The sequence below is a fragment of the Herpailurus yagouaroundi genome, unplaced genomic scaffold (assembly GCF_014898765.1).
Source record: "Herpailurus yagouaroundi ecotype Mexico unplaced genomic scaffold, PumYag 187, whole genome shotgun sequence".
In the NCBI taxonomy this organism is placed as follows: domain Eukaryota; kingdom Metazoa; phylum Chordata; class Mammalia; order Carnivora; family Felidae; genus Herpailurus; species Herpailurus yagouaroundi.
Window position 1 is genome coordinate 7,239,766 of NW_024412418.1, and position 16,782 is coordinate 7,256,547.

Genomic DNA, 16,782 nt, shown 5'->3' on the forward strand with positions numbered 1-16,782 from the left:
TCCTGAGCGGCGGCGGCGCCGGGTCGAAGGCTGACTTATCCGCGAGGCCCCGCGCTCAGGCTGCTTTCTTCCGCTGGTCGGTAGAGCGGACCCCTTGCTTCCTTCCTGCCTCTTCTTCTTGTCGGTGGTTGGGTCCCGTCGCTGGGCTGCAGACGGAGCCTCCGCCCGCCTTGCAGGTAGGCCCGGGAGGAGCCTGGGAGGCCCGGCCCGGCATCCTTCCGCTGGCGGGTTGAGAAGACCTTGGCGCCGGCGGGTGGGCGGGCGGCTTGGCCGCGGAGACACGGCCGGAGGAGGAGCTACCCGGCTGCGTTCGGGGGCGCGGTCGGAGAGGCGGCAGGGCACGGAGGGAGAGGCCGGAAGGAGGGAGAGATGCTGGGGCTGCTTTACGCGGTTAGGTAGGGAGGGGATGTTGGGTCTAGGGCGGGTGCTGGCACCTTCAGTGTGGGGGGAAATCGCCTCCCAGGAACGGATAGAGCTTTGCGCGCTTGCCCCTCCTCGGTCTCCCCTCCCCCAAGGCCCCGGGTGTCATGACTCAATTGCGCTGGGGACCTCCTCGGAGTCCGACCTTTGAAGGGACCCTCGAGTAGGTGGAAACAAGTGGAACACGGCCCCCTGGCTGCTCTGAGCGAAGTGTCATGTTCTTGCGTTTTGGGGATAGGGAAACTGAGGCAGCGTTCTGGGACTTGACTTTTCCCCACGTCCCAAATAGGTCTTTAAACGTACTATGAGTCGTTTTTTGGTCATTTGCAGGTTCGGGTTTTTTTTCCCCCCTCCCTCTCTATTTTTTACCAGTCACTTTATGTACACAGCGATTTGTCGTTTGTGATCTCTCCTACCTGGGAATACCGATTCTGTCACTGGTGACTTCAGAAGTAAAGGGACCATGCTGGTTTTGTTTGTCAAGGTCTGTATCATTTTAGTGAGAAAAGCAATGGCAATTCTGTTTCTTGGATAGAAAATTTTGTTTGCTGACTAGTTTGCTTTCTGTTGATACTTATTTCCGCCCCCCCCCCCCCCCAGCGTGTTCGCAATGGAAATCTTCCAACTATGTTGTTAAGTGGTTAATGTCCAAGGTTGGAGGATTGGTGAAGATTTTCAAATCAGGTATTCGTCCTGAAGAGTTTGCTTTCTAGGAAGAATCCAAAGGAAACCCAAGGAGTCGTTTTCAGAACAATTTTATCATATTCGATTAGTGGTTTAGTTGTGCGTATACTAAACAGCCATTGTGTAGGATTCATTCAAATATTGAGATATTTAAATTTAAAGTTAAAATTCTGGCATCTCCATTATGTTTTCCTTTTCTCTCTCAACTTAGAAACTTTGGGGACTAAGCGTTCTTACTCATTTTATTTTCATTGGATTCAGTGTCACGATCCTAATTTGTGTAGCTTCTTTGTTGAAAAAAAAAAATTCAGGCTAGAGGTGGTTTTAGGTTGAATAAGTATTTCCATAGTATGTAAAATCAGTAGGACAGTGGTTTTAAAGAGAGAACAGATTAAATTTCTAGTCCTTGGGTGGAAACTATACAAGTATGTGTTTTGTTTTGTTTTTAACAATTTTAGAATTCTAATATGAGTTGTGGAAAGGTTATTGTTCCTCTAATGTTTTTAATTTTGAGGTCAGCAATATCTAAGCGTGGGGTCCTTGGTCATCAGTGATTTCCTAGTTACCAGGACCTCAGAACTTCCAGAAAGGGATTAAAGAAGAGCCACCAGACTGGAGAACCTAGATTGGGAAGTTAGGCTAAGAATGTGTGCTCTCTGAAAAAGTTTTTATGGTAGAAGAGAACGTGTATCAGAGGACAGCATTTAGTGAAGGAAGCGACGTTATCTCCTGGGAATTGATTCTGCATAGAATTTGTAGTTAATGTAGTATCTCAGTGACTCCTAACGAATGCTAAATAAAGATGGAGTTTGCTAGGAGTGTCACAAAAAATGTTAGCAACATTTTGTTACGTTTCTATAGGAAATAATTAGCAGAGGTTTAAGTTGAATTGAGGAAGACAAGAAATTTGGTTGTGGTGCTGGTGGTGAGGTTATAGGGATAGAGCTTATTGGCTTCTACCCTGCTTTGTGATAGAAATTCACTCCACAATTTACCTTTCTTGGTTAAATCTTGCGCTGTTCTGTCAGTGTCAGATCAGGCTCTCTTCTGGCATTTCCTTTCAGAAATTTATGGGTTCAGAATGTGACTTAATTGTTCTATCTTCTCTTTTCGTGAGAAAGTTCTTGAGGATTATTAAAGATGTGAACTTCTTTGAATATCTTCTATAGCTTGTCCTGGAAGGAGTTATATTCTACCTTGGAAAAGATTAATTATATGTATCACTTGAAAACTACTGGTTATTTTTATTAACTGTAATAATTTGGTTTTATATTGTATAATTTTCAAATTATCTTCAATACACGTTAGGAAGCTTATGAAACTTTATTCTTTTTCTTTTTCTTCTTTTTCTTTTTTTTGTAAGTAAGCTCCACATCCAGTGTGGGGCTTGAACTCACAGTCCTGAGATCAAGAATCGCATGCTCTTCCGGCCAAGCAAGCCAGACTTTTGTTCTTTTGATCATGCTTCTTTCTGCTTCTTATTAATACTGAGTCCATACATTTATGATCTTCAAGGATCTTCATGAATGTTGACAATGTATCTCACTATTCCCATTTATCCTGCTCTGAAAGCAGTTTGAGAAAAAGTTTTGTTGTTAGCACACCGAAGTCTCTTTTTTTAAAGATACATCTCAGCCTTGATAGAGTTATTTTGGAATGGGATGCAGATCTTTTTGCCCAGTGGTTTGGTTTACCAAAAAAAACCCCAAACCGACAAACAGAACAAAATAAACAATCCCCCCCCCCCCCGGCCCCCAAAACTCCTTAAGTTCCTTTAATCATAGTCATTCTTGTTTCCTTCTCCAATTGTTCCTCATAAACCCAGAGAGAACTTTCTGTTTCTTGTCATAATTTCTGTTTGTACAGAAGTACTATGGTACAACTTGTCCTGTGGCTTGGGGGTGATTTATATTTTATATTTTCAAGCCCCTTCTCCCCCCACCCCAAAGTTAATTAGATCTATCTTTCCCCCTTTTTGCAAAGCTAAAATTAGTTACTGATAGATAAAAATTTTGTGATCAGTTATTGTCAGAATGTATTTATGTGCCCAGTAGTATGTGGCAGTCTGCCAAAATGATGTAGTGTGAAGAAAACAGATTAAGGAATCAGGAGACCTGGATTTAAGTCCTAGGCTTATACACTTCATAGCTGAGAAATCCTTTACAAATTATTTAAGGAGACTGTAGGGAAGGTTGCTCCCCTTTACGGGGCATTTACTATGTCATGTTCTTCACAGGCATTATCTCATTTAATACAACAGTCCTTTAAGGTAGATATTATTTTCCCAGTGGATACTGAACTCAGAGTACGTAATTTGACCAAGATCACACAGCAAGAATGTAGCAGAGTTGGGATTTAAAAACAAGGCTTTGAATACTTTTATGAACCTGTGTTTAGCGAATGGGAAAGATAATACTTTTATCATAATATTTCTATTGAGAAAAAAAGTATGTGAAACTGCTTTAAAAACATAAAGTGCTCTTTAGATATTAACTGCTATGCTATCTTACAGCAGTGGTGAGCAGTCATCTAAGTTCTTGGACAACTTGTTTCTTTCAAGGCAACATTATGCCTGACAGTCATGGAGGATAGAGGTGACAAACATTAAACCAGCATTGGAGGAGCTTAACTAATAAGTGTGTGGAAAGGAGTGAATGCCTGGAAGTGCCAGTGAAAGAGAAGTTTTAAGTGCTGTATGTGTAGATGGGGTGAGGCTGAGAATATTTACCCCCTGTCTTCCAGTTAGTCCTGCCTGTGTGTCTATAGATTAATGTAGTATCTTTTCCATTTTGTTCTCTGTCTTTTCTTAGGGTTGATAATCTCCACTTCTCCACCTAAACTTTTTCCTTTCTTTATTGAGTATTGTTCTTGTGCTGTGTTGTTTCCTAAGGTACATGTATCCCTATCAGACCTTTTGGAACTATTTCTTTTCTTTTTTTCTTTTTTTTTTTCTTTTTTTAAATTTATTTTGAGAGTGATAGAGAGCAAACAGGGGAGGGACAGAAAGAGAGGGAAACAGAATCCTAAGCAGGCTTCAGGGCTTCGGCACAGAGCCCGATGCAGGGCTTAAACTCACGAACCATGATATCATGACCTGAGCTGAGATCAAGAGTTGGATGCTTAACCAACTGAGCCACCCGGGTGCCCTCCTCCTCCTCCTCCTCCTCCTCCTCCTCCTCCTTCTTCTTCTTCTTCTTCTTCTTCTTTTTTAAGTTTGTTTGTTTATTTACCTTGAGAGAGAGGGAGAGAGCATGGGGGAGAGGCAGAGAGAGAGGGAGAGAGAGAAAACCCCAAGCAGGCTCCACACCATCAGTGCAGAGCACAAAGGAGGTTTGATCTTACAAACCATGAGATCATGACCAGAGCCCAAATCAAGAGTCGGATGCTCAACCAACTGAGCCACCCAGGACTCCAAGTTTGTTTATTTATTTTGAGAGACAGAGAGCAGCCGTGTGAGTGGGGGAGGGGCAGAGAGAAAGAGAGAGAGAGAGAGAGAGAGAGAGAGAGAGGAGAGGAGAGGAGAGGGAATCCCAAGCAGGCTCCATGCTGTCCGCACAGAGCCCCACGTGGGGCTTGATCTCACGAACCATGAGATCATGACCTGAGCTGAAATCAAGATTCTGATGCTTAACCAATGGAGCCGTCCAGTCTCCCCTATTCTTTTTTTTTTTTTAAGTATATTTATTTTGAGAGAGACAGTGTGCGCGCGCAAGAACTGTTGAGTGCATGCATGCATGTGTGAGAGCAGGGGAGGGGCAGAGAGAGAGGGAGAGAGAGAATTCCAGTTTCTGCACTGTCAGCACAGAACCCCACATGGGGCTCTATCTCATGAACTGTGAGATCATGCCCTAAACCGAAATCAAGAGTTGATGCTTAACTGCCTGAGCCACCCAGGTGCCCTGGAACTATTTCTTGATTGTGACTCTGTGTTTCAACCCTTTCCTTTTCAGACTTTTGTTCATCTAGCAAATATTTATTGAATGCTCATTAGATGGTGGGATACAAAAGTAGACATGAATATTCTTACTCTTATGGAGTTTATTCCAGTGGGGAGCAGAGTTGACCAGGAATCTGATGGATATTGAAATTTGGGCTGTGCTCTGAAAGAAACAAGGGCTGACAGCAAGATGAAGAAGTGAGGAGGGCGCTGGGTGTTCATGGGGAGAGTGGAGTCTTCAGTCATGGCATCTTTAATCCCGTTAAAAAGTTGCAATCACAACATATCATGATTCAGTAAATTAAGGTTCTCTTTCTGCCATCACAGTGGAAGTCTTCATTTAAAATTGCTACATGTGGGGTGCCTGAGTGGCTCAGTCTATTAAGTGTTTGATTTCAGCTCAGGTCACGATCTCACACTTTGTGAGTTCGAGCCCTTCACCTGGCTGCACTGACAGTGCAGAGTCTGCTTGGGATTCTCTCTCTCTCCCTCTCTTTTTGCCCTTCCTCCACATGCATGCTCTCATGCCTCTCTCTCTCTCTCTCTCTCTCTCTCTCTCTCAAAATAAATTAAAAAAAAAGATAAAATTGCTGTATGTAATATTTGTTAGTGTATGGTGACACTGGATTTGGCATAATAAAGGATCACTATGACTTAGAAATGTCCAGCATGCTTGACTAATGAGTTTAATTTTTACTTCTAATGTGACCTGAATTTAATTAGTTTTCATTTGTTAATTTTTTCTAAAATAATTATTCTTTGGAATTTGAGTTCAATGAATTTAAACACTGGATACATGACTTCAGATTTATTTGTAGCAGAGACTAAGCTGAAGTACTTAGCCTTATATAAGGGGAAAGCTTTAGAAGGATTATAGTGAAATTGAGAGAGGGAAAATGTAGGCTGCTGCTGCTGACTATGTGTATATGATAATATGTACTTATAATCTTGTTTAGTACCTTTCTTTCAAGATATTAAAAGTGTTTTGTAGCATTTTTTTACTGCTGCTTATTGGAATCATATGTCTGTCTGTCGAATTAACTGAGGCAAATTTCACATTTCATTATTTCATCATTTGTTTATTTCTGCTTCCCAGGATAGAACGTGTAGTTTCCCATGAGTTAACATTGTTTTGTTTTAGGTGTATATGCTTATGATATAATGAAACATTTGAAATTTTGCTGGGTTGCAGAGGATTAATATGCCTGTTTGACTTGGGGAGAGATTTGGAGTATTTCACCCTAGCTGACCAGTGAAAACAGGATAGAAAAATATGTCTTCCCAGACTCTTGAATAACAGCCTAGTGGCACTGATTCTTGGAGCCAGGCAGTCTGAGTCCAAATCTCAGGACCACTATTTACTAACTGCAACTTACGTAAATACTTAACGTCTCTGTGCCTTTCTTCATGTGTAGAATACCATACAATTGTGAGAAATGAATGAGAGAATATATGTAAAGCATTTAGAACAGCAGATAGTGCTATATATGCCACCTGTTATTGTTTTCAATATTATTATTATAACACCTTAAAGATGGTATGTTCCCCAAAAGGACAACAAACAGTAGTGATGCTTAGATTGAAGTTCAGTGTCTTCTGAGAAAACTTAAACAGGAAACAGGAAGTTCAAGCAGTGTATTTGTTTCTCCTTTCCCTCAGTGTGCTTCAAGTTAAAGTGAGAGGGTATGTCTTTACTGGGAGAGAGAAACCTAGAAAGCAACAGTGTCTGAAAGAATTCCAAGTAGGAGAGACATGACGGAATTTTGAGGATTCTGTAATATGTATGGTAAAACAGGCCAGAGCTATTTTAGGAACAGAAAAACATTTCTTTGCCAAACAGGTAGAAAACTTTAGCATCTGAATTTTACCATGTATTTGAACTGTGATTAGTACTTGAACGATTTGGAAGAAGTTGTCTAAAGGCATGGAAGAGAATGATATTTAGGGAAAAGTCAAAGTTACCAAATCAACTTGGGTAAACTTCTGGAAGAGTGAACTTGTATTTCATATAGTGGTACAGGAATGCAGTAGAGTTAGTTTTTTATTTCTCTTGTCCCTTTATGCCATCATAAATTGTGGGTGCTTCAGTCTTTACCTTAACTATCCGTTTTTGTTTTCCTCTCTGAAGTCTGTGTAAAATTCCTGTGCTGTCATTTAAAAAACCTATTTAATGAAGATAGTGGAGTCTTGTTTTTTTTAATTAATTAACCCATCCATTCATTCAGTAAATGTTGTCTACCACTGTGGTAGGTGTTATGAATACCATAATAAGAGCTGATCAGAACCGTGCTTATTGAAGTGTTTTGTGCCAGGTACTGTACCAAGTGCTTTGTGTCATTAATTCTTTTCATTCTTACATTTTTGTGGTGTAGATACTTTTATTTTCCTCATTTCGTAGATGTGGAAATTGTGGCACAGAGAGAGGTTAAGCACTTTGCCCAGGGTCTTAGAGCCTAGTTAGTGGTAGCACCAGGATTTGAATCCAAGCAGTCTGGCTCCATAGTCTCCTGCTCTTAATCCCTAAATTATACTGATTCTAAACTACTTTAAACAATTCTAAACTCTCTAAACTACTACCACTGTACTAAGACTAGAGTGACAAAAATAGACTCTGTCCATGCTCTTCTAGAGATTGTTGTCCATAGGGGAGAGAGATGGTAAACAAAAAATACACTAATAAATGTGTAATTGCAAAGTGTATCAAGTCCTATGATGGAGAAGTAAAAAAGAGATTATAGTAGGGGACCCTGAATTATATTGGAGCCTTGGGAAAAGTTTCCTGAAGATGTGATATTTAAGCAGAGATTAGAAGGCTGAAAGGGAAAGGCAAAGGGAATAGCATGTATGAAAGCCTTGGGGTAGGAAGGAACGTGGCACAGTTTGAGAAGCTGGAAGAAGATTGGTGTGGCTGGAGCACAGTGAGCAGTGGGGGAGGAAGGAGAGGGGCACAGGATGAGGATAGAGACGTAGGCAGGGTTGTGTTAAGGATTTTGGACTTTTTTCCTAAATATAACTGGAAGCGTTGGAAGGTTTTAAGTATGAGTGTTGTGACCCTAATATATGATTTTAAAAGGTTGCTCCAGCTACATTGTGGAAACTTTTGGAAATTTGTGGGAAAAATTTTGGAATTTGGAAAATTTGAAAGAGAAGTGGGGGAAGTATGATAGTTAAAGATGTCTTTTTGTGGTCCAGGCAAAAGATGACCATATCATGGCTTGGACTAGGCTGTAGGCAATGGAGATGGGAGGAAGTAGAAAAATTGAATAGATACATTTTTTTCCCCAATAGATATTTTAGAATTAGGACAGGCAAGACTTAATGATGGATTGAATATGTGGGAGGAGGGAAAAGTCAAGTATGATTCTCAGATTTCATGAGCATCTGGATAGATGAAGTTGCCATTTGTGAGATGGAAACATTTGAGGAGGAGCAGATTTTGACTAGAATTGGGGAGCAGGAGAAAGACCTCAACTTAAGCCCTGCTGAGTGTGAGCTTTCTGTTAAAAACATGTGGAGACATCCAGCAAGGAACCTTTGAGTGCTGCTGGCAGGGGTGCTGGCAGTAAATCTGATGCTCTTGGTAGAGAGGTGGTATTTACAGTCGAGGAAAATGGTCAGATTACCTAGAGAGAATGTGTGTATAGACTAGCAGGAGATTGTTCCCAGTCAAGATCCAAAGAATTTGAGGAAACCTCAGAAATCCACTGAAGTGGATTTAAAAAGTGGGACGGGAGGAAGTGGAGATGGTCTGTATATTTTGGTAATTAGCATGTCTGTCTTCCCAGAAGAAGTAATACTTTAAGAAGTAATGTAATAAGGTCCATGAAGATAGGAATGATACCTTTTTATTTTCTTCTTCGTGGCCTAGCCTTGGTGTCTTGCCAGGAGGTTGGATTAAAGGAGAAAGAGGTTTAAAAAAAGCCGGGGGGTGGGGGGGGTGGGATGGGGAGAAGAGGTCAAGGAATGAGGGTTAACTGCAGAATGGAAAGAGTAGTGATTCTCATGATTTGTATATGTGGCCGTGGAATTTAAGGGTTTATGTACTTTTTAGTTTTGCTGTCATTAGCTTCTCTTTTCAATTCCCTACTTAATGTGTCTTTGTCTTTTGGATTTTAAAATTTATTCCTTACTTTTATTTTTTCATATTGCTTTCCTGTGGTCATTGTTGCTATAGTCAATTTGCTCATGTGCTTGGTTATTTACTTTATCTTAAAAAAAATTTTTTTTAAATGTGTTTATTTATTTTTGAGACAGAGAGAGACAGAGCATGAGCAGGGGAGGGGCAGAGAGAGAGAGGGAGACACAGAATCTGAAGCAGGCTCCAGGCTGAGCTGTCAGCACAGAGCCAGACATGGGGCTTGAACTCCCAGACTGTGAGATCATGACCTGAGCTGAAGTCGGCTGCTTAACCGACTGAGCCACCCAGGCGCCCCTACCTTATCTCTTTATTCAGTCACTTATTTATTGGTTCTTACTGCCATATAGAGTACGTATAAATATGACTCTAGACTTTATTTTGGTTTCTGTTTTGTTTCCCGTTTACATATTCTTTGCTTAGAGTCTAATAGGCCATAATGAGATAATATTAAACATTTGGCTACCTAGAATTTTATATGATGACTTCTCTGGGAAGGGCTAAGCATTTTATGGATATTGTCCCCACTAGTTCTTCTAGCCTTCCCCTCCCCCTTTTTTTTTTATTCAGGTGAAATTCATACAATGCAAAATTAACCATTAATTAATTAACTAAAAATTTTTTCTTAATTTTTTTTTATTTTTGAGAGAGAGAGACAGAGCACAAGCAGGGAAGGGGCAGAGGGAGAGAAGGAGACACAGAATCTGAAGCAGGCTCCAGGCTCTGAGCTGTCAGCACAGAGCCCAATGTGGGACTTGAACTCACAAACCACTAGGTCGTGACCTGAACAGAAGTCAGATGCCTAACCACTGAGCCACCCAGGCACCCCTTGTTTATTTATTTATTTTTTAAAGTTTTTATTTATTTATTTTGAGAGAGAGCATGAGCAGGGGAGGGGCAGAGAGAGAGGATCCCAAGCAGGCACCGCACTATCAGTGTAGAGCCTGATGTGGGGCTGGAACTCATGAACCGTGAGATCAAGACCTGAACCAAAATTAAGAGTCTGATGCTTAGAGGTGCCTAGGTGGCTCAGTTGGTGAAGCGTCCAGCTCTTGGTTTCAGCTCAGGTCCTGATCTTGTGGTTGGTGAGTTCAAGCCCCTCATCGGGTTCTGTGCTGATGGTGCGGAGCCTGCTTGGGATTCTCTGTTTCCCTTTATCTCTGCCCCTCACTTACTCTCTGTCTCTGTCTCTCTCAAAATAAACTTAAAAAAAAAAAAAATGGACACTTAACCGACTGATCCACCCAGGTGCTATTTATTTACTTTTTTTTTTTTTTTTTTTTTTTAAGTAGGCTCCATGCCCAATGTGGGGCTTGAATTTATGACCCTGAGATCAAGAGTTGCAAGCTATACTGACTGGGCCAGCCAGACATCCCTTAAAAGATTTTATTTTTAGGAGTTCCTGGGTGGCTCAGTCTGTTAAGCTTGGGACTTTGGCTCAGGTCATGATCTCACTGGTCCAGAGTTAAAGCCCCATGTCGGGCTCTGTGCTGACAGCTCAGAGCGTGGAGCCTGTTTCAGATTCTGTGTCTTCCCCTCTCTCTGCCCCTCCCCCACTCATGCTCTGTCTCTTTCTCTCAAAAATAAACATTAAAAAAAGTTTTTTAAAAATTTTATTTTTAACTAATTCTGCAAACCCAATGTGGGGTTTGAATATACAACTCTGAGATCAAGAGTCACATGGTCTGCTGACTGAGCCAGCCAGGTGCCCCAGAATTAACCATTTTAAAGTGAACAGTTCAGTGGTGTTTAATACATTCATAATGTTTTGCAACCACCACCCTCTATTTAGTTCCAAAACATTTCGATTACTACAAAGTAAAACAGTTTCTCTTCATTTCCCTCCTTCCACCAGCCCCTGGAAATCAGCAGTCTGCATTCTGTATCTATAGGTTGATATATTCTGAATTTCTTATAAAAGAGGAATCATAACAATATGTAACCTATTGTATATATTGTATTGTATTGTGTATGTATTGTATATATCATAATTTGTTCCTTTACCCATTGAAGAACATTTGGACTGCTCCCACTTTTCGGAAATCATGAATAACGCTGCTGTAAACATGCATGTACGTGTCCTTGTTTTCAGTTGTTTTGGGTATCTACCTAGGTGTGTAATTAATTGTAAGGCTATCTGGTAATGTATTATTGTCATGATTCTTCCTAACCCATAGAGATCAAGCCAACATCTGCAGCTTCCTCAGAGTGAGTGATTTGAGAGTTGTTGGCTGGGCTTAGATTGGGATTGAGAATCTCTTGCCTTTATATTTAGTTTTTTGAGGAACTGAGTTCTCCCAACATACTGGTTTTATCATTTGCATTTTACTGATGGGGTAATTGAGGTACAGCATCTGCTTGGTTTTAACTTCCTATCATCTTCAGAGCAAGTCAGTGATGGAACTGGGAATTTAAGACTCTTAATCATGTTCTTTGTCTAAGATGACCCATTTAAAGCCATGTTGCATTTACATGAAGCTGTTTAAAATGGGCTTCCTATATTTTATAATCTCTTGAAGGGATATTGTTCAGGTGGTATTAAGCAGATGTTCTTTTCCCATAGAAGACAAGAGGGAATGTGTTTTAATTGCAGCAGAAGGGATATAGATTACAAATTAGAAAGAACTTCCTGACAACAAGATACTGGGATATTACTGAGGAAGGTTGTGAAATACGTTCTTCAAAGACTCAGTAACTGTCTTTGTAGGATGACTCAAGCATGGGCTTGTTAAGAAATGAAGGAGATGAGAAAGATGACTTCTGAGGTCCCTGGGAACCAAACCCCAGGTAGTTAATCAAAACAGTATCTCTGGCATTGTAATGAGTATATTTTCATTTTCTTTATGAAGAAATAATCAGTGGAGACTAGGTAAATTGCTGAAGGTCTCCTAGTAAAATGGAAGATTAGCATTCTGAATCTTCTTGACTCCCATGTTCAACGCTCAGGGATGTGTTCTTTATTGTAAAGGAGTCTTTTCATGGCTATGTGATGTATTATTGTTGTGATTCTTCCTAAACCATAGGGATCAAAGCCAACATCTGCAGCTTCCATAGTGTGTGTGATTTGAGAGTTGTTGGCTGGGTTTAGATTAGGACTGAGAATCTTTTCCTGTAAAAATTGTTTTGGTCTCCTGTTACACATGTAGAAATAGGAACACATTATCAATAACAGACTAAGGTAATAGATTCTTAATGACTGTTTAGAAGGGCCAGATTAAAATTGCTTAAGGAAGGTGCACATGACAGATGTATTTTTGTTTTGTAGTGCTTGGAAAAATAGAAGCCCAGAAGATGGGCAAATGAATGAACATTGGTTCATGCTGTAGAGCATAAATATAAAAATACTCATTAAATGTAGTATTAAATTGCCAGTTTATTTACTATTATTTTTTTAATGTTTATTTACTTTTTGAGAGACAGAGCTTGAGTGGGGGAAGGGCAGAGAGAGAGAGAGGGAGACACAGAATCCAAAGCAGTCTCCAGGCTTTGAGCTGTCAGCACAGAACCCGAGGTGTGGCTCGAACTCACACGAGTCTTGAGATTATGACCTGAGCTGAAGTCGGATGCTTAACTGCCTGAGCCACCTAGGCGCCCCAAAATTGCCAGTTTAAATGCTCAGCTCAGGAAATGCCAAAGTTAAATTACTGAGAACATTAACACATTCACCTGACACTTTAGGGTGTACATTAAAGAATCTCATAATAAGTGTTTATTAATAAAAAACACCTTTTGAGGTTCATGGGTCATTGACTGGGAAGCTAAGCTGGGAGGGGGTATTATCATTGGTAGGTTGCTTTAATGGAGGATTTATTATGTCTCTTTCAGTTGAGCTGTGGGAGCATTTACTTGTTCACTTCTCTGCTACTACAGATATCATCAAATATACTTATTGAGCTTTCTTGAATTGGCAACAACTGTTACCTCTGCAGGATAAAAGAGAGGGGAGCCAACTTTTGAATACTTAACATGTACTGGGAATTTTATATTTGTTCCTCCACGTAATATTCATAACAAACCAATGAAGCTCTATAAAATGGATGGTAGTATCTCTATTTTAAAGGACAGGAGGGGCGCCTGGGTGGCTCAGTCGGTTGAGGGTCTGACTTCAGCTCAGGTCATGATCTCACGGTCCGTGGGTTCGAGTCCCGCGTCGGGCTCTGTGCTGACAGCTCGGAGCCTGGAGCCTGCTTTGGATTCTGTGTCTCCCTCTGTCTCTGCTCCTCCCCTGCTCATGCTCTGTCTCTCTCTCTCTCTCTCTCAAAAATAAATAAACGTTCAAAAAATTTTAAAAGAAATAAAGGACAGGAAAAGTGAAACGTTTTCTTGCCAAAGGTTATACAGATGGTGAATGGCAAACCTGAGATAGAGAAGTTAGAGTCTTTAAGTTAATGTTATTCTTCTTTTCTTTTTTATACTATCACTTCTCTTCCTTCCTTCCTCCCTCCCTTCCTTCCTCCCTCCCTCCCTCCCTTCCTTCCTCCCTCCCTCCCTTCCTTCCTTTCCATGCCCATTGTGGTCTTATGACCCTGAGACTAAGGGTTGCATGCTGTACTAACTGAGCCAGCCAGGTGCCCAGAGTTAAGTGTGTTCTTTGGAGGTGCCTATGGGGTGGCGTGAGAGTCAGGAAGAGTTTGATTCTCCCACTCTGCTTAAACCAGAGCAGCTCATTTTGATCTCTTTTATATGTTAGTGTTTTCACATAAGATTTCATCTGGAAAAAGGGTTCTGCTTCTTAAAGAAAAGAAAGCAACCTGGAAGGCCACTGAGGAATCACGAAAGAAAATTAGTTAAAAAAACGTGAAGATTGAAAAGTGGCTAAATTACATAACTGCCAGTCGGGAAATTATGTCAAAATTTTAGGTGACTTGATGTCCCAGCCACATATGCAGTGCAATTATTCTGTCCTAGGGAGTGTGGGGTAGTGGGGAAAGAGCAGACACTCTGGAGTTGGAATTAGCCCCTGGGGTGGCTGTGGAGTTTGGGAATATTTCTATAAACCTAGTGTGTGCAAACACCTCTTTCAAGAGTGGCTGTAAGGATCAGAAAGAACCTTCACCTTCAAGTTGCCTGGCTCATAGTGGATACCCCTAAAATACTAGCTGTTGCTGAGATGATGATGATGTTGTTGGTGGCTTTTTTAATTTTTTAAGAATCTATTGACATCCCCCCCCCCGAAATACCTGAAAAACTTCTTCCATACCAAGGATAGGCAGTCCTTTACCTCTATATGTACCTCATTATGGTGTTCAACATGTTTGTTTTTGATAGTTTTTGAACTGTGCATGATTACTTATTCATGGATGCATCTATTGTTGATGAAAAGAGAAAACCTGAACTTCATTAAGTTCATTTTCATTGAACTTAAAAGAAAGAAGCAGTAGTGAAACGGAACCCCATACAATGACTTGAGAAACCTGGGCTTTTGTCTTAGAGCTACCCTTAGTGAATCTTGTAATGATGGACAGGTGAATTTAACTTTGTAAGATCTTATGTTCAAAATGATGTCTTCGTCACTTTAAATTCCGTACATCCATTGTTTGACCAGAAAGATTAAAGATACTTCATTTTCATTGCCAAAATTAAAAAAAAAAATGCTTCATTACTTTTAGAGAAGGAGCTTTATGCTGACCTGAGTTGGCAGGCCTTCATTTGTACTTAATGTGACCAAGGCAGTGTTTTATATGGAAGGATGTTGTATATCAGAGCAGAATTGAAATGAAGAGCAATTAATTGTAAGGAAGCTAATGTGAGAGATTATCATTTGCTTTTGGGTGGATAGCTGGATTCTTCAAACACATAGCACTTTGTACTTCCTTGTGGGTAGTACTTGCCACATTTCAGTATAGCAGCTATATAGTTACCGTATACAACAGTTGCAGACTCCCCACCAGACTGAGAGCTCTTTGAGGTTTTGTTTACCTTTCTGTCCCTGTTACAATAGTGCTACATAGTATACTGTCCCCAAAATATACTAAATGGGGGAAAAAATTGGATCAAAGTCAGCAGACATATGTGGAAAATGGCTTCTGCCTAAATACACTAAATACAGTGTTCAATTTATTGACTCTCTTCTGTTGGTATGTGGTAATATAGAAAAACTGGATAAAGTAGGAAAAGCACAAGTTTTATAGCTTTGAACACCAACTTTACCGTGTACTCACTGTTTGACTATGGGTGAGCAATTTCACACTGAGCCAGGTTTTTGTCTGTAAAATGGGACTGGGGTAGGAGGGAGCTTTAGAGATATAGAATATATAAAACATTAGCACTCAATAGAAGTGGTAGTAGCTATTACAAAAATGGATGTTTTAAAAATTATCAACTGTACATTTTGCACTTCTGCTTGAAGGAGTAATATATTTTCAGAGAAGTTTGTTTGGTTTGCCTTGAGTATGTGGGAGAATTATCCCCTCTAGCAGTTTTCTGCTGAAAAGAAATCTTTTAGCATTTCTTGCTCTGTGGGCCCCCGAGGATAGTTCCATGGAGGAGGCATTTGGGATCCTAGAATAGCTGCTGAAGACCTTGCATTTGCGTGGATCTCTTTACAATACTGCTTCTGTATTGTACTGTACTCTCTTTTTCACTCACTAAATGATGCTGTCTCAGCTACTGTATATTAACATGATAAACATTGTCAGATTTGTACCAGTTAGAAAATATTCTATACCTGCCATCCTGCTTGGCACTTAAAAGATTTTTTAAGCTCTTTATGGTACAGTGATAATAGGTGAAGTAGGTAGGTTGCAGGGTAATATGTAGTATATAATATCTCATTTTGATGCACAAAACATCTAATAAGATGCCTACATGTTTGTCTAAGCAGTGAGTTTGCATAGTTATCTCAGGAGGGTGGAAATGGGAGGGTTTGGGAGGGAGATTGATCAGACTAATTTTCACTTGTTACTGAGGAGCATATGTTACCTTTTTCTTTTTAAGTTAAACTTTTTATTTTGAGATAATTGTAGATTTACATGCAGTTTTAAGAAATAATGTGAGAGAGAGAGAGAGACCATACCCTTTACCCAGTTTCTCCCGATTTTAACATCTTACAAAACTAGGATATTTCCATTGAAACAAGATGCAGAACATTTCCATCACTACAAGGATCTCCCTTGATGCCCTTTTATAGCCACACCCATCCCCAAATCATAAATCATCAGGCAAGTGCAATGGGTAAAGTTGCAATAAAGCTTTGTGCAGAGAATCAAGGGAAAATACCCATAGAAGAAGGCGGTCCATCTCCTACTTCCTTTGCCCTATCTGTAATCCCCACCCCCTCCCGCCCCGACTAATTTGGTCTTTGTTATTTCAAGAATTCTATGTACATAGGTCAACTACAATTTAAAAAGGATGTAATTGTGTGCCCTACTGACTGAGCCAACCAGGTGCCCCCACATGTAGCTATTTAGTTAGTTATAAAAAGTTTGTTTTTTTTTTTTAAGTTTATTTATTTTTGAGAGAGAGAACATGAGCATGAGTAGGGTAGGGACAGAGAGAGAGAATCCCAAGCAGGTTCCATGGTGCCAGCACAGAGTCCGAAGTGGGGCTCAAACCCACAGATCATGACATCATGACCTGAGCATATGTAACCTTTTAGATTGGCCTT

At 40.3% G+C, this 16,782-nt stretch overlaps 1 protein-coding gene across 7 annotated transcripts in view; it reads left to right on the forward strand.

The window, feature by feature from the left end:
- Nucleotides 1–67: 67 nt before the first annotated feature.
- AMBRA1 (autophagy and beclin 1 regulator 1) overlaps nucleotides 68–16,782 on the forward strand; it is a 179,436-nt gene continuing 162,721 nt past the window's right edge. For all 7 annotated transcript variants that reach the window (XR_005796838.1, XM_040495303.1, XM_040495306.1 and 4 more), the window contains exon 1: nucleotides 68–176. The gene's annotated coding sequence lies outside the window, so the exon portion shown is untranslated. The remainder of the gene's footprint in view (nucleotides 177–16,782) is intronic.